The sequence below is a fragment of the Thalia democratica genome, chromosome 5 (genome assembly GCF_965202585.1).
Source record: "Thalia democratica chromosome 5, ktThaDemo2.hap1.1, whole genome shotgun sequence".
NCBI classification, from domain to species: Eukaryota; Metazoa; Chordata; class Thaliacea; order Salpida; family Salpidae; genus Thalia; species Thalia democratica.
Window position 1 is genome coordinate 10,620,850 of NC_139169.1, and position 27,421 is coordinate 10,648,270.

Below are 27,421 nucleotides of genomic sequence, written 5' to 3' on the forward strand. Positions count from 1 at the left end.
ACAATTTAAACTACGACAATTCAAACTCGGACAATTTAAATTCGGACAATTTTAGTTCTGACAATTCAAATTCCGACAACTCAAATTCGGACAATTCAAATTCCGATAACTCAAATTCGGACAATTCAAATTCCGATAACTCTACTTCGGACAATTTAAACTACGACAACTCAAACTCGGACAATTCAAAGTACGACAATTCAAATTCGGACAACTTAAATTCCAAAAATTCGAATTCTTACCACCTAAACTCTAATATTTCAAATATTATTATTTCAATAATAAATCCATTGTGGCATTTTATATTTCGATAATTTAAATTCGGACAATTAAAATTCGAACAATTCAAATTCCAGAAACTCAAACTCCGACATTTCAAACCTGACAATTTTAATTTTGACAATTCAAATGCCAACAACTAAAGCTCCGATAACAAAACCAACATTACAAAATAAAGTTTCAAGATTTATTTATTTTCATAGCTGGTAACCTCGTGTTAGTTTTTGCTATAAAAGCTTTGACAGCATTGACTCTTTAATTTATTACTATTTTAAATAATAAATTTTAATTTTAAAATAAATACAAAAAATAATCAAAGTAAAATTATATTTTATAAAAAGTTTAGCAATAAGAATTTATTTTTATTTCAACTTTTTGTTGTATACTTCCATACTTGTCGTTTTTAAGCGACGTGTTTAAAAATTTGTTAAGTTTTGATTTTTAGTCTTCAAAATGTTATGTTGGCTATTAATCTCCTTTTGTTATAGAGTAGGGTTTGGCAACGTATGGCCCGCGGGTCGGATCCGGCCCTCAGAGTTAAAATGACCGGCCCACTAAAGTCAACTTTACAACACTTTTAATACACTTTGTATCATAGTTTTACACATAAAAAAACTGTATAAATTTGACTAGAAAGAAACATATTTTAAAATTTTTTTGACAATTTTTGTCGTAATATTTTGTTTAAATCAAAATCAGAGGTAATATCTTTCCTTATATTAAACCAATCTAAGAGACGTGCTTGGTTATATATAAGCGGTCCTGGCGGTTACTGACTATAACTCGTTAATTAATAAAGTAGGTATATAAAAAATTAATTGGACTATTACTATTAATCTAATAGGTTATAAGTGTTGATTAAACCTAAGCTTCTGTTTATTGCAATAGTTTTACAAAGCAGTTAGATTACTTAAACTACAATTTATTGAAGTAGGTTTATAAGGTTGTTAAAAAGCTTAAACTACTTGTAAAATGAAATCGATTATATAAGTTTAGACTGTATTTACAATGAAAAAAAATGTGATAAACTAAAACAAATTTTACTAACAAAGTAGTTCGACAAGAAACACTTCGGCTTAACAGCCGAAGCGTAGAAAAAAAGAAATATTATGGATTAAAATTGTATCGTAAGACATTTTAGAAATTTAAAATTTTTATGAAATAGAGCATTACACTAAAATCAATAATATTTCGTAGTATTTAATTTAATAATGTTTTTAAAGTTTAAAACTACCTCTTCTATTATTCAGAGATACTTACAACGACTAAATTTAATATCCCTTAACTTGTGTTAATAAAAAAGTAATAAGTTATCAAGTAACTGTAGTTTTTTTAATATAAACAATAATTGTTCGACTTAGATTGATTTGAATAAATGTTTTATAACGAAACAATACTTTTTAATTACATAACTAAATCAAATTGATATTACCATAAGCTTAACCACTATAAAAAAGTACTAAAAACGTATTCCCAAAAGTTTATAAACATTAAATTTTGAAATAAACAATTATGAAATATAATGCTTATTTTATGAAAAGTTTGACTATAAAGTTGTATATCATTAAAGAATACAAACATTTTTAGTTTAGAATTTTGATAAAGATACTCATTTAAATTTTATTTTCTAATTATGTTAGCATAAGAAAATAAAATAATAATGATATGGTAAAAAAGTTTTATCAATTTCAGCTATAAGACATTAAAACACTGTATTGTAATACTCGTTTTAATTTTTGCAATCAAAACTCGGGTCTTGGTCTTGTCACCGTGACTCGGTTCTCTACTTCTTATTATTGACTATAATGCATAAGTTTAGTTAGATTATCGAAATGTTATATGTAATCAGTTTATTTCTTATTTATATTCTATATTTATTTGAAAAGAGGTTAAGCAGTTTCTTGTTAAGTAATGTTTTAATGATGTTGAATATAATTTTAAAATTTTAGATTATTATAAAACAGTGATAACCAATTTTTGTTTTAATGATATCTAATCTAAATAAATTAATTTATAGAATTATGCTTTACAAACAGTACATTTACTTTATATTACTACACAAAAACTTAATATTGTTTTTTAAATCTGTTGATGCAAATGTTGTTAGTTTTAATATTGTTTTTATTTGTTTATTACTTTTGCTTATCAAAAGCTAAAATTTTACAGTATTTTTCTTTATATTTTTATTTATAAAAGTTAAGTTCAGTTAAGGTATAATTTACTTCTTTAAAATTATTATAGAACTATACAACAGTTTATTTATCTATTCAAATGTAAAGATTTTTTTACTGTTCAGGTAAAATTATTAAATAAAATAAAACAACACTTTTAGCACAAAATCATGATAAAATTAAACTTTAAAGTGTTTCAGCGTTTTACATTTTTACTTTTTATTACAGAGGTTATTATTTATCATTCAAATAAACACATGATTGCTATTAGTACTGTTGATCTCGTTTTGTAAATTAATTTAAAGTTATATAAGCTTATTAGTTCTTATGTAACAAACTAAACAAGTCTTTAAGTACATTTTTAAACAAAAAATTCAGTTAGTATTCTTTAAGATTGCTTTTCTTTCATTTCGTTTAATTAATTGTTTTATTACTAAAGATTTAGATATTTAAAAAATATAAAAATATGTTTAATAGCTCGTAAAAAACTCTATAAGTATTTAGCAAAAGGGTTGATCATACCAATTCGATCATCAGACCACAAGTTTTGGTAGACTGAGACCGGTTTCGTCCTTATTAGGACTCATCAGTCAGTCACAACCGAAAAACTTGTAGTCGTCAATCTAAGTCGAAAGTCCGGACTTGTTCTGCAGACTTTCGCCGATTTTGTTGATATAAGTATTTAGTGTACAACTCGATAACCAAAAAGTTCCTTTAAACCCAAGGTCTTTAGACCAAACTTTTTGAGCGCTTTTTTTATCGTTCAATAAACAGTATTAACAATGATAATTTATTTAATTACTAAAAAAATCATACATATTTTTTAAGACTACTTAATTTTTATGTTTCAAATTATTAAAAAATTTTCATGTAATATCTATATAGTCATTTATTTTTATTATATAATATTATTTCTAATTGATTGTTTATTATTTTTTTAGAAAAACTTAAATATTTTTTTTAGGTAAAAAAATTAGTCTATAAAAACTTTAAAATCTCAAATCTAAAAAGCAACGTTTGATAAAATTTATAATTTTCAATTGTAACATATGTGTAGATTTTAGTCTTCTTATTTAAATAGTTCAATTGTCGTAGTTTAAATTATCCAAATTATATGTCGTAGTTTGGATTGTCCAAATTTGAGTTGTCGGAATTTAAATTGTCTGAATTTGAATTATCCTAATTTGAGTTGTCGGAATCTGAATTGTCCGAATTTGAGTTGTCGGAATTCGAATTGTCTGAATTTTGAGTTGTCGGAATTTGAAATGTCCAAGTTTGAGTTGTCGGAATTTGAATTGTCGAGTTTGAGTTTTCGGAATTTGAATTGTCCGAATTTGAGTTGTCGGAATTTGAGTTGTCAGAATTTGAATAGTCGTGCACCAAATTTAAAGCACAGTTAGTATAAAAATAAAAAGTTAGAGTTTATTTAAAATCAGAATTTGTTACTTTTGGGCTAGCTTTTTTTTATTAATGTTAATGTTAAAAGTTTTAACTAAAAATGTAAATATTTTAGAGTAAAGCAACTATTGATTTTGTGTAATCTTAAACTTTGTATTACTTAATTTATTACTGAAAACAAAGTTTATTTAGATAAGCAAAATTTCAAGAGACACTCTATTTTGCTTTTGTCATATGTTTCAATTATTAAGATAAGTCATTAAGTCACCAAGCACAAACAAAGAAGAAAACCAAAATTTGCTTTATATAAACTACTGTTGACACCTAATATTATTCCAACAAGCTCTTGTTCATCAGTAAAGTATATAAAGAACTATGATAGTAATATTAATATCCAAGTATAACTCCTAAATTTTAAGTCGTTATATTACGATATTATGGTCGAAGTTGAATAACGTATCCGCGCGTAACTTATACACCATGTACAGAAACTCTAGACTATATTTGTATGTGAAATTTAACAAAAAGGTTCTATGGTAAAAGCATATTTATCTAAAGCTAACTTAAAAGTCTTAAAATAAACCAAAATAATCAAATAAAAACTTATAAAACACATAAACATATTAAATTAAAATCAAAAGTTATTTAGAAAATAAAATAATTCTTAAATGAAATTTATTTTTTCCTTTTAAAATTATCTAATTTTTTTCTTCTGTCTGACTACTAAATTAATGCGAAAGTTATTGTTTCAAGTCGTAAATTACAATCATTAGTAAAAAACTCAATAAATGCAATCGATAAAAACTTAGCTCGTGAGTCACATTTAGGTCGCAGTTTTCCAACTCTTGTCTTTATAAAGAATGCTACTTTTGTAAATAGTTAGAAAATTGCTGTTTTAAAACCTTTAGTTATTATTATTACTTTTTGAATTGACTGCAAACAAAATAATTAGATTTAATTATTTGTATAAATTATTTTCAACAAAAACTAGTTTTATAACCAGTCAACTTCTAACAAAAAACAAAAGTTTTATTACATTATATGTTGAATTTTGCATTAAAAATGAGAAAATCATCAGTAAAAAAATCCAAGTTTTCTTAAAACTTAAACACTAATTAAGGATGCTTTAAAAAAAACTATTTTAGCTACATGTTTTTCGAAACTTATAAAATAGGTAGAAAGTATAAAACTTCAAAACTAAAATTTAAAGTTTATCAAAATCGTATGACGTCATGTATATATAAAAAAAATAATACATTTTTGTTCAACTAAACTATTTAAATTTATAAAAAGTTAGTAGCAATTAATTTAGTATTTTAAGTCTGGTTTAAACGAGTAAATAGTTTATTTACCTAACTCGCGTAACAAATTACATTAATTTCAAGCTATAAGTTATTACTTCACAAAACATTTAGCCTACAAAAGTATATCACAAAATCTTTTGCTTCCAATTTTAGTTTGTTAAACATTATTAGGGTCAAAGTTTCATACCTTATGTGACATAACATTAGTTTGTAAAAGTTGTTATTACATTTAATTTGTTTTACAAGTTTTATATATGTAAATATCTTTCTAAGATTAAAAAATATACAGATCTAACATCCGATATTTGAAAAATAAATGCTTTAAAGGAAATCAACAATTTTAATGTCGTAATGGCTAAAAATTTTTAGTTTCAAAATATAGCTATTAAAATGTTAAGCTTAAAACAAAACATTTATACATAACTAGTTATATAACTTACCAAAATCAAAAATTTTCTTATCTATCTTCTTTTTTTTAATATACAATAAAATAAAACTAAAGTTTCAATTAACATATTAAAATTTTACATTAATACATTTTATATCTTAAATGTATCTACATAGTTTTTTTCTTCAAAATTCAAGCTTTTTTGTTTATTAACAAAAAAATTAACTAAATAATAAAAAACATAATGAAATGTAAGAACTTATGTACTTGAAACGTAGTACCGTTTGTTACAGCAAACTCTAAGATTTGATATTATTATAAATTTTGCTTCAAATAATAAAGATAGAATTTTTTTGTGATTTAAAGTTTGTACCTGTTATTAAACAAGTTTTACTTAACACTTAAAGCCGAATTAAGTAGTTCTAATAGAAGAATATAAAAACTAGAACTTTTTAACATCTCAGTTTGGTTATTTTATAATTCAATTCGTTGTTTGTACAACAACTATATTTTGATATTAGATTATAAGTATCAATGGACGAAGTATTTTATCTAGTTATGTAACTTTTAATTTTACAGAACATATAAATATTTTTAAATCTTTATAAAACTGCATTATAAAAAAACAAAGTCAATTATTTACATTTACTTTTTTACTAAATACATTTCATGTTTAAAAAAATTAGCTCGCTGACTTAGATTAAATAAATGGAGTAAAATTTGTCAGTTTTTAAAATTCTTATTACCCCATAACTGTTTAAAACTTTTTAAACAACGTTACCCTTATAATTTACATAAAAAAGTGTTAATTTTTAAAGAAAACAATTTTAAAATTAAAAATGTATATACATAAAAAATAGAGATATTTTTTAAAATAAAAGTATCGTGAGTTTACTTAATCTCAATATTTGTAGTGACATTATTGTTATTTACCATTAATATAGCCTTGTCCGTATTATACAATAAAACAAGTGTTATTATCAATAAAACTAATTACTTAGCAAAAACTCAAATCTAATTTTCGATTTATAAAAACATTAAAATACAAAAAATAATCTGAACTTTGTATACAAGAAAGTACTTCTTTTTTTAGTTAAGGTTACAAATAAGTAGACCAAGAACAAATATAGTAACATTAGAAAACAAAACTAAAATAGATACAAATGGTTTTAAATAGCTATCACTATAAACAAATAAATAACAATTATTAAAAATTTACATTTCAAGTTTTGTTTAGTAAGTTTAAAATTAAATTTATTTATTTGACCATACAAAATTTTGATTACATCCACTGTATTGTTTTAAAAAAAATAAAATTAAAGTTTTTATTATAAAGATTTTAAATTAATATAGTTCATAAATTTCAAATAAATAAAAACAACATAAAAAATTATTGATTAAAAGATTAAAATATATTGATGTTATTACTATTGATTAAAAGTCTACTGTATTGAATCTATTAAAATTTCCCTTAAAGCAGTCTATAAATAAATTGTATTACAAAAAGATATTAATAGAAACAATTTCTATTAATGTGCTTTTATAAATACAAGTCTAAGTTAATAAAACATAAAAATGGAAAATGCCGCTCTATGAGGTTAAAACTTGGCTTAAATGTAGCTGATATTCATACCGATGGTTTAAAAACTATTTAGAATCTAAAAATACTAGTTTTAAAATGTTTTTATAACTATACATGAAAAGAAAACCATACGTTTGAATAACTTTGGAAGAAATTCAAAGCTTTAAACTATACTAATTTCAACACTAAAGGGAATTTTAAACTACGCATTCTAACAGGTGAAACTATAAGCTATTATTAATTATTTCAACTATTTAATATGAAATAATTGTTAATATAAAGTTAAATTTGATAGCATTTATAGTTTAATACAGTGGTCGGCACGCTAATTCGAATCCGTGTACCCTAAATCACAAATTCAAATTCTATGCACCCCAATTTACATTCTTTAGCGCCGCAAGTGATTAAAAGTATGTAAACACTTTTAATCTTTTTTTAATAATAATTCGTTAACCCCCAGTTAATTTTTACGCGCTAACTTTAAATTGTCCACTTTACCCTAGACATTTTAATAAACTTATATTGATGATCTAATTTTTACAGCAATATTTTTCTTGTATCACCCAGGTCTAAAATACTAACTAGATTAATTTTTCATGATTTAAAACTAGACTGAGTTATCCTTAGAGACTAAATATGTGAAAGCCCTGATGTTATTGACCCTTTCTTTATTTTCATTTTATTATAAGTAAAACATAATTGAATTTCTTTTTGCCAAACTAATTTTTTTATTCAAATATCAGTTTAGTTTTTAATATAGCTGATTAAAATAGTGTTTTTTTTTTAGAAAAACGCTTTTAATTGACAAGAGTTAATAAAATGAAACATTAATAGTATACTAACCGTTTTATTTTGATTTTAAGAATCTATGAGATTTGCTCACTTCAGTTTTTCGTTTGGTAGGAAAGGGTGGAAGAAGTTTTACAATGTGTAACAAAATAGAACTAAAAGAGTACAAAAATGATCGTTTTATTGACAACAAAATGGTCAATAAGATATCAAAGTTTAATATATCTTAAATGTAGAAAAATTACATTATCAATAATCTATAGCAAAATTATGATAAATAAATTTAAAAAATGACTCAGTAGTTTATTAAAACTATCATTTTTTGGTAAAAAACTATAAAATATCTTCTGTATATGATAACATAATGTTGTTTAAGTTTTCTAAATTGTTAAACTGCATATGTTTAAATTAAAGTAATCAAATACTGATTTATTAGTTTTTAGAGTCCGAATCTTATTCATTAACTCCTAAAAATATTTGAAACCTATAACAACACAATACTTTTATAAGTATATGATAATTTAAGTACAACATAAGCCATATAGTTTGTTTTTCTCGTTTATGACGTCACTACGAGAATAACTGAATTAACAAAATTAAATAAATCAAAATTATTAATAAAAAAAAGTTTAGAATTTATTAAATTATTATGTTTAATTGTTTAGCTACATGTTAAGACATTAACGAAAACTTTCTATAAAAGTTAAACACTTTGTTGTCAACCTTTAGTTTTAATTAATATTGCACAAGAATTTTTTTTACTAATGCCAAAAAACAACGAGGTTTTGCTAAAAACAGTTTATAAAATGCAATAGTATGAATTAAAACAAATGAATGAAAATTGTAAGGTTTAGAAAAAATATATAGCAAAATCTTTAGTTAACATTTATCAAACAGGTAGTTGTTCAAAAAGCATATTGGATTTTAAAAAGTCATGTTACCATACAATGCATATTTAGTGTATCGACTTCGACAGATATTATTACTATTAAAAGATTTCTGATTACTAAGACTTAAAAAGTTTAACAGTTAAAGTAAAAGACATTGACTCGTTTAAATTAACTATGGCTGATTGAAGTGGTTACATATAGTTGAAATCTTAAAAAAATTCGAAACAATATGTTTTTTTTTACTCATGCTGTTATTTTCTTAGACATGAATAAAATAAAATATAACTTTATAAGTGTAAAAATTTATTCTACAACTATATACAGTTTTTCAAAGTGTTAGGCGTAAGGTCTAGAACAAAGTTAAGTCATCATAAAAGATGTTTGTTTACCGGGTCATTTTGGCTAATAATTTTTAAAATATAAATAAAACAAAAATTTTATTGAATTTATTGCTTAAAAAATGTTTTTCGCTGATGCTTTGGTCACAAGCAAATAAACTAGGGCTCCTTAAATATAAAGCTCTATAGAAAATTTATTGTCTAAATCTCAATATAATATTTTCTATCAAAAAAATAAATAATTAAAAAAAAATTATCTGGCTTTACATTTAAGCTTCATATATTATTTTTCAAAAAAATTTATATAAGTATTTATTTTTAGGTTTATCTTAAGTTTAATTGTTTATTACATATATACTTTAATGTAAGGTTTTATTGTTACGTTTAATGTATTATAATGTTAATTTTATATACGATTTTGAAGTATAAAAAAATATTTTATACAGTTTTTTGTTAATTCTATTAGATTCTTTTTTGATAGAATTTTGTTCATTAACAGAAAATGATGTGTAATTTTTACTTTAAAGATAAAAGCAAAAGTTTTCGACTTGATAATAATAAGAATAACTACCGTAATTATCTTATTTTAGTGTCAAATCAATGTTTCACTGATTGGAAATAATTAACTGAAAGTTTGACAATGGAGAAGAATAACTGAGTAAAACCATGTTTTGACAACAAAATTTAAAAAACTTAAGTTGTAATAAAGTTTTTCTTAATCATGTTTATTACGTTTTAAATTTTGAAAATTATAAAAAATTTAGCCTCTTTAAGATTTTAATTATATTATAATTTTAAATATGGCGATAATTTGTGAGAAATTCATAAGTCAATTAGATGTTGAAAAATACAATTTTAAATAATTTATCAAAAAATTATTTTTTTATTTAGTTAAAATTTATTGCTTTAATGAATAAAAAACTTAGATTAATTTAAATTTGAAGTTAACAGAATGAAATTTATAAGAAAATGCTGTTTCATACTGTACAATATTTAATTAAACAACATTTAAAAAACCTTTGAATAAATATTAGTATAAAAATGTATATATATTTGCTACAGTATTGTTTTACGTAATGAGTTAGGACTTTTAAATATTTTAGAAAAAAAAACTTTCAAATCAATATAAATCACCATTGTTTGTGTTTATAAAAGAATTTACCTTTTTGGTACTTTAACATATTATTAAATTTATATAATAGTTTTATAAAGTTCTCAAGTTTATACTTTATTTTATTTCGTGTAATCAAAAAAAAAGATTTAATCTTTTATTCAAACTTAAAATCAACAAGCTTAAAATAACAATACAAAAGAAATAATACTTTATATAGTTTATATTATATCAAGTGCTTTGATGCGACTTAAAATATTTAAACTATTTTTGAAGAAATAGCAACTGTTAGTGACATACATGTCATGCTTGACATTAAACAGAAAAATCATTTTTTTTCAAACTTCGGAATTAAGTACAACAATAAAGAAATTTATTTTTTAAAAATTTAGTTTAGTCGAACTTATTTTTATAAATAAACCTTATACTAAAGTACACATTTTTGATGCTTTTTTTTATATTTTAATGTTTTTAAGACTATAAAATAATTTAAAATTACGAAAACACTGGCAACATAATAAAAAGTTTAAATACAAAGACAGTTGTTTTTATTTTCATACAAATTTGAAAACTGTATTTTTGACTTTTTATTTTAAATGTAAAAAATATTTTTATAAAAAAGTTTTAAAAGCAAATAATTAAATAATTTTATTACAAACTATGCTTTCTAGTTTTCTTTAGTTCAAAAGTATTGTACAATTTGCTATTTTTTCTTTTAAAATATATTGATTACTTTTTTTTTAAGTTCATGATGTTGCTAATCAGGAATAACATTATGTTATTTTAATAAAGTTATTGTGACGTAAAATGTTCGAAGCAGCAATCTTTAAACGTTAAACTTAAGTTTAGAATTTTGTTTTAATTATAAAAGATCGATCTTCCTAGTACTTCTGTTTGTACCTGATCAAATGCAGGTTTATTTAACAGTTTGAAAATAACTTATATATTAACTTATACTTTGTACAACATGTTGATTTTTATTTATACTAACCGGGTTTTAGTGAAAATAAGACTTTTTATTTTTATAATAAAAAAAAAAGTGTTTTCAAATATTGAAGTAGTTCTGATTATATGTTTAGTAAAATATACGAATTAATAAAAGTATTTTAAAAAAATTATCAAAAATATCTACTGATAGACTCTGCTCGTTTTAAACTGGTAAAACTTAAAATCATCTATCTACTTATTTCTAATAATATAATTTGTAATATATATCTAAGTATAGTTTGAATAATTTTTGAGCATAAACCGCAAGTAATGTTTATTTTTTTATTAAATATTCATACTATTATCGTTTAGACTATTGTTCTTATTTTAGAAACTTTCTGTCGCGACTAAGCAACAATACTATCATTATTAATTTATTTGATAATCATTCAAAAGAATGTACAGCTTATTTGTAAATAAGTGCAAATAAGAATACTTTAATTACTACCAGGTATCGGATTTATTCTTAAATTAAACTTAAATTTACTTTAAAGTTATTGACAAATGTTTTAAGTTCAGAAAATAAACTATTTAACTTACGAAAAAAAATTCAAAATTTCTAACAAAAAAAAACTTATCTCTATCATAGTATTGCAAACAAATTATGTTTGTAAAAAAAGTAGCTTTTATAATTTTAGAATTACTTTTGCTGCACGTTTAGTGGGAGTTAATGTTTAACAATTAAAGTTTGTTTAGCCGCGTTTGTGCGTTTGAAAAATAAATTATCAAAAAAGGTTCATGAACTATAGCAAATGACTAAATAATAAACAAATCTACAATTTGAGATTTAAGTTGAAAATTCTTAGTTCTGTCAATAATAATTATCAATGAAATTTAAGTTTTATTTTAATGCAATACTTTTGAAGCTATTTAGTTTTGTATTAAAAAAGTATAGTTATTTGCCTTAACTAAAAAAGAATGCCCAATTTACTAGGATGTAAAGAGCTTATATAAATAGATTTATGCAAATTTTATATTTTATTCGCGACCGGTTTCGGTGGCAAGAGATTGCGACCTTTTGAAGCAAAAATAAAATATGAAACTGCATATAACAATGTTAGTTAGTTATACTGTTGTTTAAAAACTTATTCATGCGTGAAGAATATAAACAAAAACGTTGCATATTCGAAAATTCAAGCATATCAGAGTATATTTAGGTAAAATTGGTACTAGTTTTTAAAAATAAAAGGATTGCATTATTATTAGTATAATGAGTCATAATTAAAAAAAAAAAAAACTGAATCCAGAGCTTTTCTTTAAAAAATAATGATAAAAATAATAAAATATTAATACCATTTTTTTTTTATAAATAATAATAAAATATTTATACCCTTAAATTTATCTAAATGAAATAAAGAATTGTCTAAAATTGTGGTTTCAAGCCAAGAGTCAACAAAACATTAATAAAACTCAAAGTTGCTGATGATTTCAAAATCTAATTTGTGCGAAGTTAACTATCTAAAAAAAAAAATTCTAAAACGTTTGTCTAAGTTGAATTAAAAACTGTTAAAATTTTTTTTTTCCAATTTAAGTCAAATGTCGACAAAAACTTAATGAAAAAATCAAGAAAAATAACTTATTTTTTACTTTAATTATGATTTGGTTTAAGTTTTGTCTGCTTTCCAATTTATTAGTAAAAATCTGTTTCTGTGTCTGCATGAGTTCATTAATTCCGTTCTTTTGTTGATGCAATTTGTACCGGATTCAAGGATTAGTAAAGCTTCTTTTAAGCACAACCTTCATGTCATAACTCCTGTTTTGGTTTTTTCTCCCTTTGTAATATTTTCCAATTTATTTTGTATTTCTTATTTTCATTTTTTAATTTATGGGTTAATTTTGAGAGTTCAGTTGCTTGTTTATACTGGAGGTAGTTTTTGTCATTTGAATTGCTTTTTATTGTTGTTTTAAGTGTAGATATGCGTTTTTATAGTTGATTACCACTTAGTCCAATACAAATTTTTGTTAAATTATCTGTTTCTATTGTTGCTTGGTAGATTACATTTTCTGCTCTACATTCTCTTCCTTCAAGGGGGCAAGTTTCTTTCTTTCTGCAGTTGCATGATTCATCTTTATTTACTTTATTGTTGTTTATTACTTTTTTTTTGTGGTTTTTTATTATTGTTTTAATATTTGACATGCAGCTGTAGCTTAATTTTATATTGTTTTTGTTTAAATGTTTTTTTAACTTACTATTTTCTCCAAAGTGCTTGTTTACTATTTTTAGAAACTTTTTACCTATGTTTGTTTTTACTGATTTGCAATATGGGGGATTGAACCATATAATTTTTCTTTTCCTGTTTCTTTTTTTATCTTTTAATTCTTCAGTATAGTTAATTTCATAATTGTATCCGTTTACCTTCAAAGCATCATTATAGTCTTTTTTTATGTTGTTGAATAGGTTTTTGTTACTTTAATTATTAGAATTATTAATATAGAATTACTTTGAATTCTAATAATTCAAGTAACAAAAACCTATTCAACAACATAAAAAAAGACTATAATGATGCTTTAAGGTAAACGGATACAATTCTGAAATTAACTATACTGAAGAATTAAAAGATAAAAAAAGAAACAGGAAAAGAAAAATTATATGGTTCAATCCCCCATATTGCAAATCAGTAAAAACAAACATAGGTAAAAAGTTTCTAAAAATAGTAAACAAGCACTTTGGAGAAAATAGTAAGTTAAAAAAATATTTAAACAAAAACAATATAAAGTTAAGCTACAGCTGCATGTCAAATATTGAAACAATAATAAAAAACCACAACAAAAAAGTAATAAACAACAATAAAGTAAATAAAGATAAATCATGCAACTGCAGAAAGAAAGAAACTTGCCCCCTTGAAGGAGGAGAATGTAGAGCAGAAAATGTAATCTACCAAGCAGCAATAGAAACAGATAATTTAACAAAAATTTTGCATTGGACTAAGTGGTAATCAACTATAAAAACGCATATCTACACTTAAAACAACAATAAAAAGCAATTCAAATGACAAAAACTACCTCCAGTATAAACAAGCAACTGAACTCTCAAAATTAACCCATAAATTAAAAAATGAAAATAAGAAAGACAAAATAAATTGGAAAATATTACAAAGGGAGAAAAAACCAAAACCAGGAGTTATGACATGCAGGTTGTGCTTAAAAGAAGCTTTACTAATCCTTGAATCCGGTACAAGTTGCATCAACAAAAGAACGGAATTAATGAACTCATGCAGACACAGAAACAGATTTTTACTAATAAATTGGAAAGCAGACAAAGCTTAAACTCAATCATAATTAAAGTAAAAAATAGGTTATTTTTTATTGATTTTTTCATGTTTTTGTCGACATTTGACTTAATTGAAAATTTTTTTTTTTAAGTTCTAATTTCAACTTAGACAAACTTTCTAGAATTTTTTTTTAGATAGTTATTAAATCCGTTTAAATTTTGACTGTTATGTTAACTTAGCACAAATTAGATTTTGAAATCTTCAGCCACTTTGAGTTTTTTTAATGTTTTGTTGACTCTTGGCTTGAAACCACAATTTTAGACAATTCTTAATTTCATTTAGATTAATTTAAAGGTACAAATATTTTATTATTATTTAAAAAAAAAGGTATAAATATTTTATTATTTTTATCAATATTCAGTTTTTTTTTATTTAATTTTGACTCATTATATTAATATTATTTCAATCCTTTTATTTTTAAAAACTAGTACCAATTTTACCTAAATATACTCTGATATGCTTGAATTTTCGAATATGCAACGTTTTTGTTTATATTCTTCATGCATAAATAAGTTTTTAAACAACGGTATAACTAACATTGTTATATGCAGTTTCATATTTTATTTTTGCTTGAAAAGGTCGCAATCTCTTGCCACCGAAACCAGTCGCGAGTAAAATATAAAATTTGCATAAATCTATTTATATAAGCTCTTTACATCTCAGTAAATTGGGCATTCTTTTTTAGTTAAGGCAAATAACTATACTTTTTTAATACAAAACTAAATAGCTTCAAAAGTATTGCATTAAAATAAAACTTAAATTTAATTTATACTTGTTATTGACAGCACTAAGAATTTTCAACTTAACTCTCCAAATTGTAGTTCTGTTTATTATTTAGTCGTTTGCTGTAGTTCATGAACCTTCTTTGATAATTTATTTTTCAAACGTACAAACGCGGCTAAACAAACTTTAATTGTTAAACATTAACTCCCACTAAACGTGCAGCAAAACTAATTTCTAAATGATAAAAACTACTTTTATTATAAACATATATTTATTACCAATACTATTATAGAGATAAGTTTTTTTCGTTAGAAACCTTGAATTTGTTTTTGTTAAGTGAAATAGTTAATTTTCTGAATTTAAAACATTTCTCAATAACTTTAAAGTAAATTTAAGTTTAATTAAAGAATGAAACTGAAACCTGTCAGTGATTAAAGTATTCTTATTTGCCATTATTTACAAATAAAATGTAACTTCTTTTGAGTAATTATTAAATAAAATAATAATGATTGTATTGTTGCTTAGTCGTGACAGAAATTTTTTAAAATAAGAACAATAATCTAAACGATAATAGTATGAATGCTTAATAAAAAAATAAACATTGCTTGCGGTTTATCCTCAAAAATTATCCAAACTATACTTAGATATATATTGAAAATTATATTATTAGAAATAAGTAGATAGATGATTATAAGTTTTACAGTTTAAAACGAGCAGGGTCTATCAGTAGATATAAATAGTTATTTTATTTAAACACTTTTATTAATTCGTATATTTTAGTAGAAATAAAATAAGAACTACTTCAATATTTGTAAACAATTTTTATTCAATTATAAAAATAAATAGTTTTATTTTCACTAAAACCCGGTTAGTTTAAATAAAAACCAACATGTTGTACAAAGTATAAGTTAATATATAAGTTATTTATAAACTGCAAAATAAACCTGTATTTGACCAGGTACAAACATAAGTACTAGGAAGATCGATCTCTTATAATTAAGACAAAATTAAAAACTAAAGTTTAACTTTTAAAGGTTGCTGCTTCGAACATTTTACCTCACAATAACTTTATTAAAATAACATAATAATATTCTTAATTTACAACATCATAAACTTAATAAAAAATAAAAAAGTAATCAACTAATCTTAAAAGAAAAAAATAGCAAATTGAAATTGTACACTACTTTTGAATTAAAGTAATCTGGAAAGCATTGTTTGCAGAGACGTAGCTTGGTACGTTTCTGCAAGTCTACAGAAACGTATACTTATGTGCGAAAACACTTGCTTTTATTTCAGCTCGAAAAGACTTTGCTTTTAGTACTCATTTGTGCTTAGTTATGCACTCCTGAGAGATAATTTTGACATATACGTACTCTTTACCACTATTAGTGTCGTAACAAAATTAAACGAACTAAATACATCCAAATTGTAACATTTCGCACGTTAAAGCTTTGTTTTGTCAAAAAGCTAGAATGCAAAATTGAATCTAATGGAAGCTGTAGCTTCAACAATCAAAATCATACAATTTTATATTTCAAACATTTGCATAATTTTTGTTACTATTGTCTACGTTAAATGTTTGATTTTATACTTTTAAAAGTTTGAATGAAAACAATATTAATGTTTTTGAGTTAAATTGTGATTTTTTTATACTTATTTCTAATGAATGTTTTCTGGGTTTACACAAGTGGCATGACATAAAGAGTCATATGGGGTGTGGAGCAAAATAAATAACTTGTATACAGTTATCACTCGTACTTCAACATTCCATTTTTGAAGTATTAACATATCTGCATATTTTCATACTAAATTTAATAATATTAGAGGTAGTTTAAATTGCTATGTTTCCGCTAGGACGTGTTATTTCACATGTTTTAGTTTTTGCAGATTTGTAACTTTTTTGAGCTAGCTACGTGCCTGGTTGTTTGTAATAAATTTATATAATTATTTACTTTCAAAACTTTTTTATAATAATATTTTGTTTATTTAAAATAAAAAGTCAAAAATTCAGTTTACAAATTTGAAGAAAATTAAAACATCCGTCTTTGTATTCAAACTTTTTCGTATATTGCTAGTGCTTTCGTAATTAAAAAACATTGAAAGCTTTATAGAGTATTCAAAGGATTAAAATATATAAAAAAGCATTCAAAATTGTTTAGTTTAATATAAGGTTTGTTGATAATAAAAATTTGAATAAATTTAATTTCTAAGAAAAAACTTTTTTATAGTTGACTAACTCTAAAAATAAAAAAAGAGTTGGTTTTATTAAGGCCATAGGTGGGGAAGGGGGATAAACCATGATTTTTACAAGTTGATCTTATTCTATAGAGTTTTTTCAAACCTTTTAGATGCATTTTATCGTTTTAAAAAATTCAAATTATATTCTATTTAAATTCTATTCAAAATAGTTAATATTCAAAAATATAACTTTTTGAGATATGACCAGTCAAAGTCGGGCCGCATAAGAAGTTCCTTATGGGAAGGGAAAACTAAAACAGCGAAAAAAGACTATTTTATTTAAAACTTGTCTATTCCTACACTTTTCAAGCAAATTTCTTCAAACTTTCACAGTCTAATCTTTATAAAACAACAAAAAAAATCGTTATTTGGAATCAAAAAATATTTTTGTAATTTTTTTATATAAAAAAAAACTATTTTTTTTTTAATTTTTGTGATAATTTTTTTATTGTTTTAAATTACTAAAATTCTAAATTAATGTTTTTTTTTTTTCTTTCATTATAAGTAACGCTTCCTGAAAATTTAAAGAAGATTGTTTGAAAAGTGAAGGAGGAGATAAGATTTTTGATGAATTTTAAAATTTCCGAGAAAATTGACCCCGAAAAATTTGCAGTCCATACGTTTATATCTGAAAATTTTCACAAAAAGTTAAATATCTTAAAAATTAAATAATGTTATTTAATTCTATAAATATGGCTTGTAGTTTGTACTTAAAGCTTTCATATAAAAGCCAAAGGTAACTTTTGTAAAAAAAATGTTGGACCCCTCCTATGGGCTTAAATTTTAAGTATGAAATGTATGTCATTGGTAGATGCTATTAAAATTTGAAGGAATTTTATTTATGTTATGCAATATTTTTAGGTTAATTACTAAAGATTAAATAAGTTATCAAAAATGTTTAGAGAGAGAAATATCAATGTATAAATAACTATGTTTTGAAATTAAAGTTCAAACAAACTATTAAAAAAACTTTGCAACTATTTAGATTCAAAGCTCTCTGTACTATAAAGAATCTAATTGAAACAGAGTTTATGATCAAGCTTGCAGAGTTGTCTAAGGTTTTTCTTAGCATAAAAGTTTGTGTAAACTGAAATTCAAAATAATTTTTTTTTCTAGATTTATTTAATTAAAAAGTCTATTACATGGAAAGAAGTTGCTTTAAAGAAATTAGTTAAACGTTTCAATTACGTTTCTTGGTTATGATCTACAAGATTTGTTTTTTTAAATTTTTTCAATTGCTACAAAGCAGCTAACAAAATAAAAAATACTTAAACTACAGTTTTTATATTAAAGATGTGTAGAGGTTGTTGATCAGAAGTTTAAATTTAAGTATTATAGAAAAATTATTCCTAGTTATTGCTTTCAAAAGACAAAAAAAAGAAAAACATTTGAAAAGTTTTATAAGTTGATCAAAATCTGTAAATAATGAACACAAATAAGAAAAAATAAAGCCACAATATACATAAGTAGAAGTTACGTTTATTGTTATGTGTTCTTTTTAAATAAAGTTATTTTTAAAATATAGGAGTGATTTCTTAACAAATAATTAAGTTGATGAAGTAATAATATTGAAGTAATTTCAACCTTAATACTTAACAAAATAGAGGTTTTAATTACATAATTGTTAAGTTGTTGGACATCAACGTGAAGGTCTTATTACTTTCACGTCGATTGCCTTAAAATTGAACTCATTTAAAGTTATTTTTTTAAAAAATTTCGTTTTTTTGTTAAATCACAAAACTTATTCCTATAAAAACCACTTTAAATTATAATATTAAACAACCGCTAGTTGACGCATTTCGTTTTGAACTCAATATAGAATCAACCACCGATCACGCCGGGTTTTCATGCCTTAATCAGCATGTTACATCATACAATCATGTCTTGACCAGGTGATGTTATGTAAGAGAAGCATATAAAAAGAGCCGAGCGAACGAGAAGGGAGATCATTTGGATTTCAACGTTAACAAGAAGCACCACTACGCCGGTTTCAGTCCGAAGCGACAGTCGCCATTTTGAAATTACAACGTCAATCGAAGATCTCAAATCTTATCTCATTACGTCACAATCAGTGATTGTGGCCGCACAAGCACTTCAAATTAATCATTCAAAGCGTTTTTTTTTGAGTGATTCTAATTTAATTACTACAACGAGGCGCTTAGCTCAAATTGAGGTTTGCGCGTCTTTAATTTTGTAACTTATAAATATCGGGGCGTCAAACTCGACTTGAGTTTGTAACGTGCTTTAGAATTTTAGCGTATAGCTAAGTCATTTGATAGATAACTCCTAACGAAACCATTGCGAGTGGTATTGTTCTGATTAAGTCTTTGTTCAGCAACCCAACACTCAAAATAGTGTACATTTATTTTGTAAATATTTCTTGTGTAAATTAAAATTTTATTTCGCTTATCGCACGATCACAATTCAACGACCACGACCAAGAGAACGTGCCCAGCCCGACCCTTCGAGGTAAACCATCAACGGAGTCTGAGCAAAACAACCACTCGTCACACCGCAGTGAAACAGAGCAGAAAGCATATTTCTGCTCATTTTCCTAATTTAACTGAACTTTGCAGTTATTTGTGTGTTACTTGTTTTTTTTTGTATTTTTTATTGTAAATAATAAACTGAAACTATAAAAAACTCATTGTATCTAATCTAATTAAATGTCCTCTATTGAAAAAACCTTAAAAAAGGTTCTTAAACCCCCAAGAACGCGATCCAGGACCGAAGTACTATCGCAAACCGAGAATACTTCAGAAGAATGCCCCGGAACTACCGCGAATCTAGCTCCTGTTGAGGCTGCTGAACCTGTTACAGGGTTGGCTTCAGAGGAATCTGGGGACGCCGGTAACACCGGGAGCATTAATGGCGTCCCGGTGAAGAACAGCAAACCAACCATCGAAGACAATACAAAAAGAATAAATGAGTTAACTAAATTAGTAGAAAATAAATTTAATACTATTATAAATGCAATTTCTTTACAGAATAATCAATCACTCAACCCCCCTGCAAGAGCCGAGGTAAGCACAATTTGTAATTATAACTCAGAAATAAATTCAACAGATCCTAGAAGATCACATTCAGCTACAACAGATGAAGCGATGTTCGGCGACAACCTTCAAAGTTACCCAAACACGAGAAGATTACACACTATTCCCCCAACGACAAGTGAAACAATGTCCGCACTCCCTGCCCCGCTAATACACTCAAATACTCTTTCATCTAATTCTGTAGCAAAATCCTGTTCTATTAAAAAAAACCCAATTCGCCTTGCAAATCACACACAGTCAAGTGACCAAAGCATAGACGTAGACTGTGAAGATGGTACTACAATAAAAAGTTTACAAAGAGAAATGAACATTTTACAAAAAAAGCTAGACCAAACTTATAATAAAAACAACAAATATCTACCCAACGGCAACCACATTGACAACCAAAGTCTTCCGACTGATCATCGTACCTTCAATCAACCAACAAATTCAAGACTATCAAACAAATTTCAAGAACGAGCATTTAGAAAAATAACAGGCGAAAGGCCCATGGCTGAGTTCGATCTTTTTGAGATCCAATGTAAAAGTCAAGGAATTTTTGACGACCATGCGCAATTTGAAATCATTATTGGAATTTGGCCAATAAATGACGTACTCTCATATGTAAAAGCTGGCAAACCATCTAGTTACACTTGTTTTAAACAGGAAATTTTAAGCATGACACCATGTTTACCTGATATACACAAATCACCTCCCGTTTGGAGTCGTACCCCAACATTTAAAGATATCCATCAACTAGTGACAAAAGGTCTTACTTGTTCACAAGACGACCTCTATAAACATCTAACTCTTAGTTACAGCCCAAAATGGGCAAAGGAAATACTAAGAAAGGATCTGGAATTACCTATTCATAAGTTCAAGTCAAGAGTGATGTGGACTCTTGAACAAGGCCCGGCTGAATTAAAAACAAACTACAATGCTAAAAATTCCACCAATCAATATAATTTCAACAATAAATTGCACAACACACTTGATCAAAAACAAAACCGAAACTTTAGACAGAACTTTGCACAAAATAACACGAACAACAACTATAAAAACAAAGGCAATTTCTCACAAGACTACAGAGAAAATCAAAACCAGTTCAATAATAAAAACTCTAATAGATGTTACCATCATATGCGTTTTGGTGAAAAAGCCTACAATTGCGAAGGGCCGCAATGTGATATGTATCAAAAATTTTTAGAAAATAAATTAGAGTATCTTAAACAAAAATCATCGGTAGTAAATATGACAAGAATACAGGAAGAAGGCGTAAATAAAATTGATAAAATAGAAGAAAAATCAATAAATAGCACAAAAGAATTAGAAGAATCATGTGCTACTATTGATCAAAACGATACACAAAATATACAAGAACCAACAATAGTATTAGACAAATTTCTTGATAATAAAGTCTTATACGAAACAAAACCAAACAGCAAAACAGAACTCTTAGTCTTAACGGACAATCATACGAATATACCATATTTATTTGATACTGGTGCAGAAGTATCTATAATTTCAAAAAATATGGTTAACTCATATAAAGAAGATAAATCAGCACCTTTCATTTCTGACATAAATGGAAACAAAACGAAAGTGCTAGGCCACGTAATGTTAAATGTTAACATTGGCTTAAAACCAGATTCACCTCATTTTTTCTACGTAATTGACTCAAACAACCCGTTTGCAATTCTCGGGTTAGATTTCATTATAAATCGCAACTTGACAATTATACCTCAAGAAAAAATCATCGCGCAGACAAAAACTGGAATTAAACTTAAATTAAAACATTTAACAAATCTGCCACGTAAATCAAAAACATTAGATGATATAGAAAAACTTCTGACATTATTTCCCGAAATTGAGAAAGAACCAAACTACAACGAAAAACCTAAACACAACCACGAACTAGACATAGACCTTGAAAAAGGATTTTTACCACGACATCAAAAAGCTAGAAAAACAAACAATGTTGTTTCTAAAGAGATTGAAAACAATTTTAACAAACTACTTAAACAAGGAGCAGTCATAAGAGGCAACTCCGACATAGTATCCCCACTAACCGTGGTTAGAAAAAAGAACGGGGAACCAAGAGTATGTGTAGACTACCAACATATCAACCAATACAACAAGATATTGAGCTATCCTCTGCCAAATATCGATGACCTTTCGGCCATTATTCCAATCGACTCAAAAGTATTTTCCACACTCGACCTGAAAGAGGCATATCTCAACCTCCCTTTGACCGACCGGGCAAAAAAAGTAGCGGCCATGATTTCGCAATATGGCACGTTTCTGCCATTAAGAACAACGTTTGGCCTTAAGAATGCCCCTATGGCCTTTCAAAGACTTATGGACGATATAATGGCCCCGTGCCATGAATTTAGTTTCACATATATAGACGACATTTTAATCTACTCAAAAACAGTTGAAGAACATATGAAACATTTGTTTACAGTGTTGTTTAGGTTAAACGAATTTGGCCTACGTATCAACCGCGAAAAGTGCAAATTCGCAGCTGAAGAAGTTCAATATCTAGGACACATGTTGAGCAGCAAAGGTTTTTTTATGCAGAAAAGTAAAGTTAAGGCAATCGAAAACTTTCAACCACCACAAACAATAAAACAATTGCGATCTTTCCTTGGTTGTTTAAACTACTACAATAAATTTGCTTCGAATTCGGCCGAGAAAATTCAACCGTTATATGAACTTACCAAAGGAGAACCGAAAAATTCAAGAAAACGATTAAAATGGAAGACAGAACATCAAGAAGCTTTTGAAAAAGCAATTCAAACCCTTGTCTCAGCTACTCATCTCTCCTACGAAAATCCAAAAAAAGAGCTGATTCTTTCTACAGACGCCTCTTCTACGCATATTGGGGCAGTGCTTGAACAAGAGGACGAACTAGGAAATCTTAAACCTCTTGCATTCTTTTCAAAAAAATTACCAGTACTTCAATCAGTAAGATCGGTATTTTTCCGTGAACTGACAGCTTTATACCTTAGTATAAAGCATTTTAAAATTAGAATTATTGGAAGGCAACTTCGAGTAAAAACAGACCACCGAGCCTTGGTAGTTGCTATTAACAACGCTACCGGAGATCACTCTCCAAAAGAAGAAAAGTACATAGCCATTATTAAAGAATATGCTCCAAAAATGGAGTATATTCCAGGCGATCAAAACAAAACAGCTGATTTATTAAGTCGCCCAATACTTGTTGCTTTCAACGAAGAAACTCAAGAATACGATGACAATTGTAAAAACGTCGTAACGAACAATAAAATGGTCCAATACTTAGAACACCACGATTCGGACGAAGAACTAGACCTACAAAATGAATCAGAAACTGAACAACTTATCCCTTTAAGCATGGAAACAATTTCAAAGATGCAAAATTCAGCTGAAATACATTTGCCTACCATGGTAGCAAAGTCACAGAATTCAAAAAACCCAATAATGGCCACATCTAAGTTCATCGAGAATCACGAAATACAAGGTATTATCGAAACTAAAACCAACAGTTTTCGTATATGGGTCCCACCAAACCTAAAATCTAACGTTTTAGACCAAAATCACAAAGTTTTACACCAAGGGCCCGATAGAACCTTAGCAGCGATAGGTTCTACGTTCTGGTGGCCAAACATGAAACGAGATGTTGAATTTTACACAAAATCTTGCATCACATGCCAAAAAGTTAAAGTAACAAAGTACAACAAACCAGCCATAGGATGTTACCCGAAATCAATTGATAGATTTGACTACGTCCACGCCGATCTAGTGGGACCTTTAATTGAATCGAATGGCATGCGATACATATTAACTATAAAGGAGAGAAAAACTGTTTTTTTTGCAACATGTCCGTTGCCTAATAAAATGGCGGAAACGATTAAGGACGCTTTCCTACAGAATTGGATAGGGCACTATGGAATACCAAGCACAATTGTCACAGACAATGGAAGAGAGTTTCACAATCATCACTTTGAAACAATGTGCGCAGACCTGTCCATCAGACACAACCTTACCGCACCTTATCACCCCCAAACAAATGGAATGATAGAGAGGCAGCACAGGGAGCTAAAAGTGGCCCTCAGAGCCCTTAAAAACAAATTGAACTGGGTTCAACACCTGCCGATCATCACCCTAGCCTTGAATAACCAAGGTATCGGCCGAAATGGATTCAGCCCCGCTCAGTATGCTTTTGGAGTATCCTTAAACATTCCAGGAAAATTATTCTTTCCGAATTCTGAAAATAATGGGCTGCCATCTGCGTTTGAAACAGAAATATTCATAAAAAACATGAATGAATTTACGAGAGAATGGAGAAACCCAAATGAGGCCACTACATATATTGAAAAACAATTTTATACAGCAAAACAAGTACTGGTAAAAAACCATAACAAACACTCGTTGGATGATCTATACAAAGGTCCGTTTGACGTAATTGAACAAGGTCCACATTCTTTTTTAATTAAACAAGGAGCAGAACTAAGAAAGATAGCCATTGAAAACTTAAAAGCGTATTTTCCTAGATTTCCGACTGCAAGTAAAGACAGATCGGAAAACTCCAACCATAACCTAAGACCTGAAAAAAACCGCAAATTAAATAAAAAATTTTGTATGGTAGGCAACAAAAGGTATGCGATGGAACGTCCATTTGTACGGGATAAAAATAACAAGTTAACGTACTTAATCGATACCGGTTCAGACGTATCGATAATTCCAAAAAAACTGATTGGTCAATATTATAGCAATACAAACTGTGTATTAACCGGATTTAACGGAATAATGGAGAAAGCATTAGGAAAAGCAAATATTAAAATAGACATCGGCATTCCACACTTAACTACTCATGAATTTCTTGTATTTCAAAATGACCACAATTTTGCAATTTTAGGACTGGATTTTATAAATAAATGGCGCCTTGTGATTGCGACCTGGGAAAACAAAATATTTCATGTCGCACATAACGGAAAAGTGATACAAATAAATACAATGTATAACACAACAGAAACAACAAAAGATAAACCTCTCGACTTAACAACTAAACGCTTTACAAATGATAAAGGGACGCAAAAAGAAATGAAACGAACAGAAATTAGAAAAAACCGTTCAATTACAAAAGCAAAGATAAGAAACAATAAAAACCCCAGACTTTGTGAAAATACCATTACAAAAAAATTTATGGAAAATCATGAACTAAGAAATAACAGTTGGAACTTTCACGAATTCGTGCCAAATAATAAGTTTAACATGCAAATTCAATCCACAACCTCCCAAAACTACAACTCTACATTTTTAAAAACCAATTCTAATCTGTACCAAACACACACTTTTACCAACCCATATTATTCGCAAACAATTAACGAACAACAAACTTCAAGACAATATAATAGCACCAATGCTACTATACACACATATAACACAAAAGCAACGTCACCAGAAGAAAGTTCTCTAGGTAACAATGTGGGCTCTAATAGTGAAAAGTAAAAAATATATATTTCAACACAATTTAATAAGTATTTTTCAAACAAATCTAAAATTAAAAAAAAAAGAGGAAATTAAAACTATAAATAAAAACAACATGATAGTTTTATTACTAGCTAACAAAGTAGCAAAATGAAATGCGGCATACTAATTTAATTAACACTAATATAAACTGTTTTGCTTTCTTTTTTCGTTTCAAGCGTCCTTACTTTCTTTTCAATTTATGAACATACAGCTGCAGCGATAAGATTTTTTTCAAAAATATATTAAAAAAACACAAAACGCTATTTTATAAAAGGTTACTCTTGCCAAAATCTTGCGTTAACAGGTGACATGCATTCCAAAAACTAATTTTAAAAAATACAACAAACTATTATTTGAATAACTTTTATCGCCGCAATTCTTAAAAATTAACAGGTGTTTTCGTTTTCATTATCACATTTTATGACACATTCCTTTCTTAAAATACAAGACACGAGCAGCCGAAATTCAACTCCCTGTCAATTAAGTATTTAACTAAGCACTTAAACAATCGTATTAAAAGATTCCGCAACATAACAAATGCACTTAAGGGTAGAAAAATTCTCTTGCAACTATAAACCTGTTTAAAAACTCATAAAATCACTGATAACTAACAAACAACGTAATAAAGTGTCAATTATTTTCTTTTTTTTTCCTCGAATCATTAGTTTAGTATTTGGAACAAAATTTTCATTTTCAGTTTAAATTGCAACTTATACGACAATTTTTCTTTTTCATGCGTTTGTATTTTAGTTTGATTTAATAGTTTTGTTTTATTAAAGAAAGTATTTAGTACGAAATTTGTATTTTATATTGTTACTTTGTTTTTAATTTTTTCTTTATTTTGTTTCAGTCATTTTGATTTTAATTTAGTAGGTTATTACTTAACAAAGCTAAATATCAATAAATTTAATCAAAAAAATTTTGTTTTTCTCTTTTTGTCTAAACTGTAAAGTAGATTTGTCAGTTTTTTATTATTATTTTTGTTTTTTTTTTTATTATTTTATTTTATTTTTATGTATTTTATTTTTGTTTTATTGTGTCCCTTCGTTTCTTTTCTAATATCAACAAATCAAATGCGAAGTATCTATCAATCTTTTTGACCCAATATCTTTTAATAAATCTTGAATTTTTCCTTCTCGCAAACGCAACCAAACACAACGATACCATTTTCATAACCACAATCACATATAAAAAAAAACAAAACTTCCAAAACTCATTTTTTTTATTATTTCATAATTTACCTTCCCATACACATTTAAACATTAACAAATTAGTAGCTCCATTGTGGTCTATGCCCCTTACAACAATTAGCAACCCGGTCATCTATGCCAACTCACACATAAATCAATTAATACCTAGATAACAGTTAATATTATCTTGTTAATTTTTAATGCATGAATTTGCC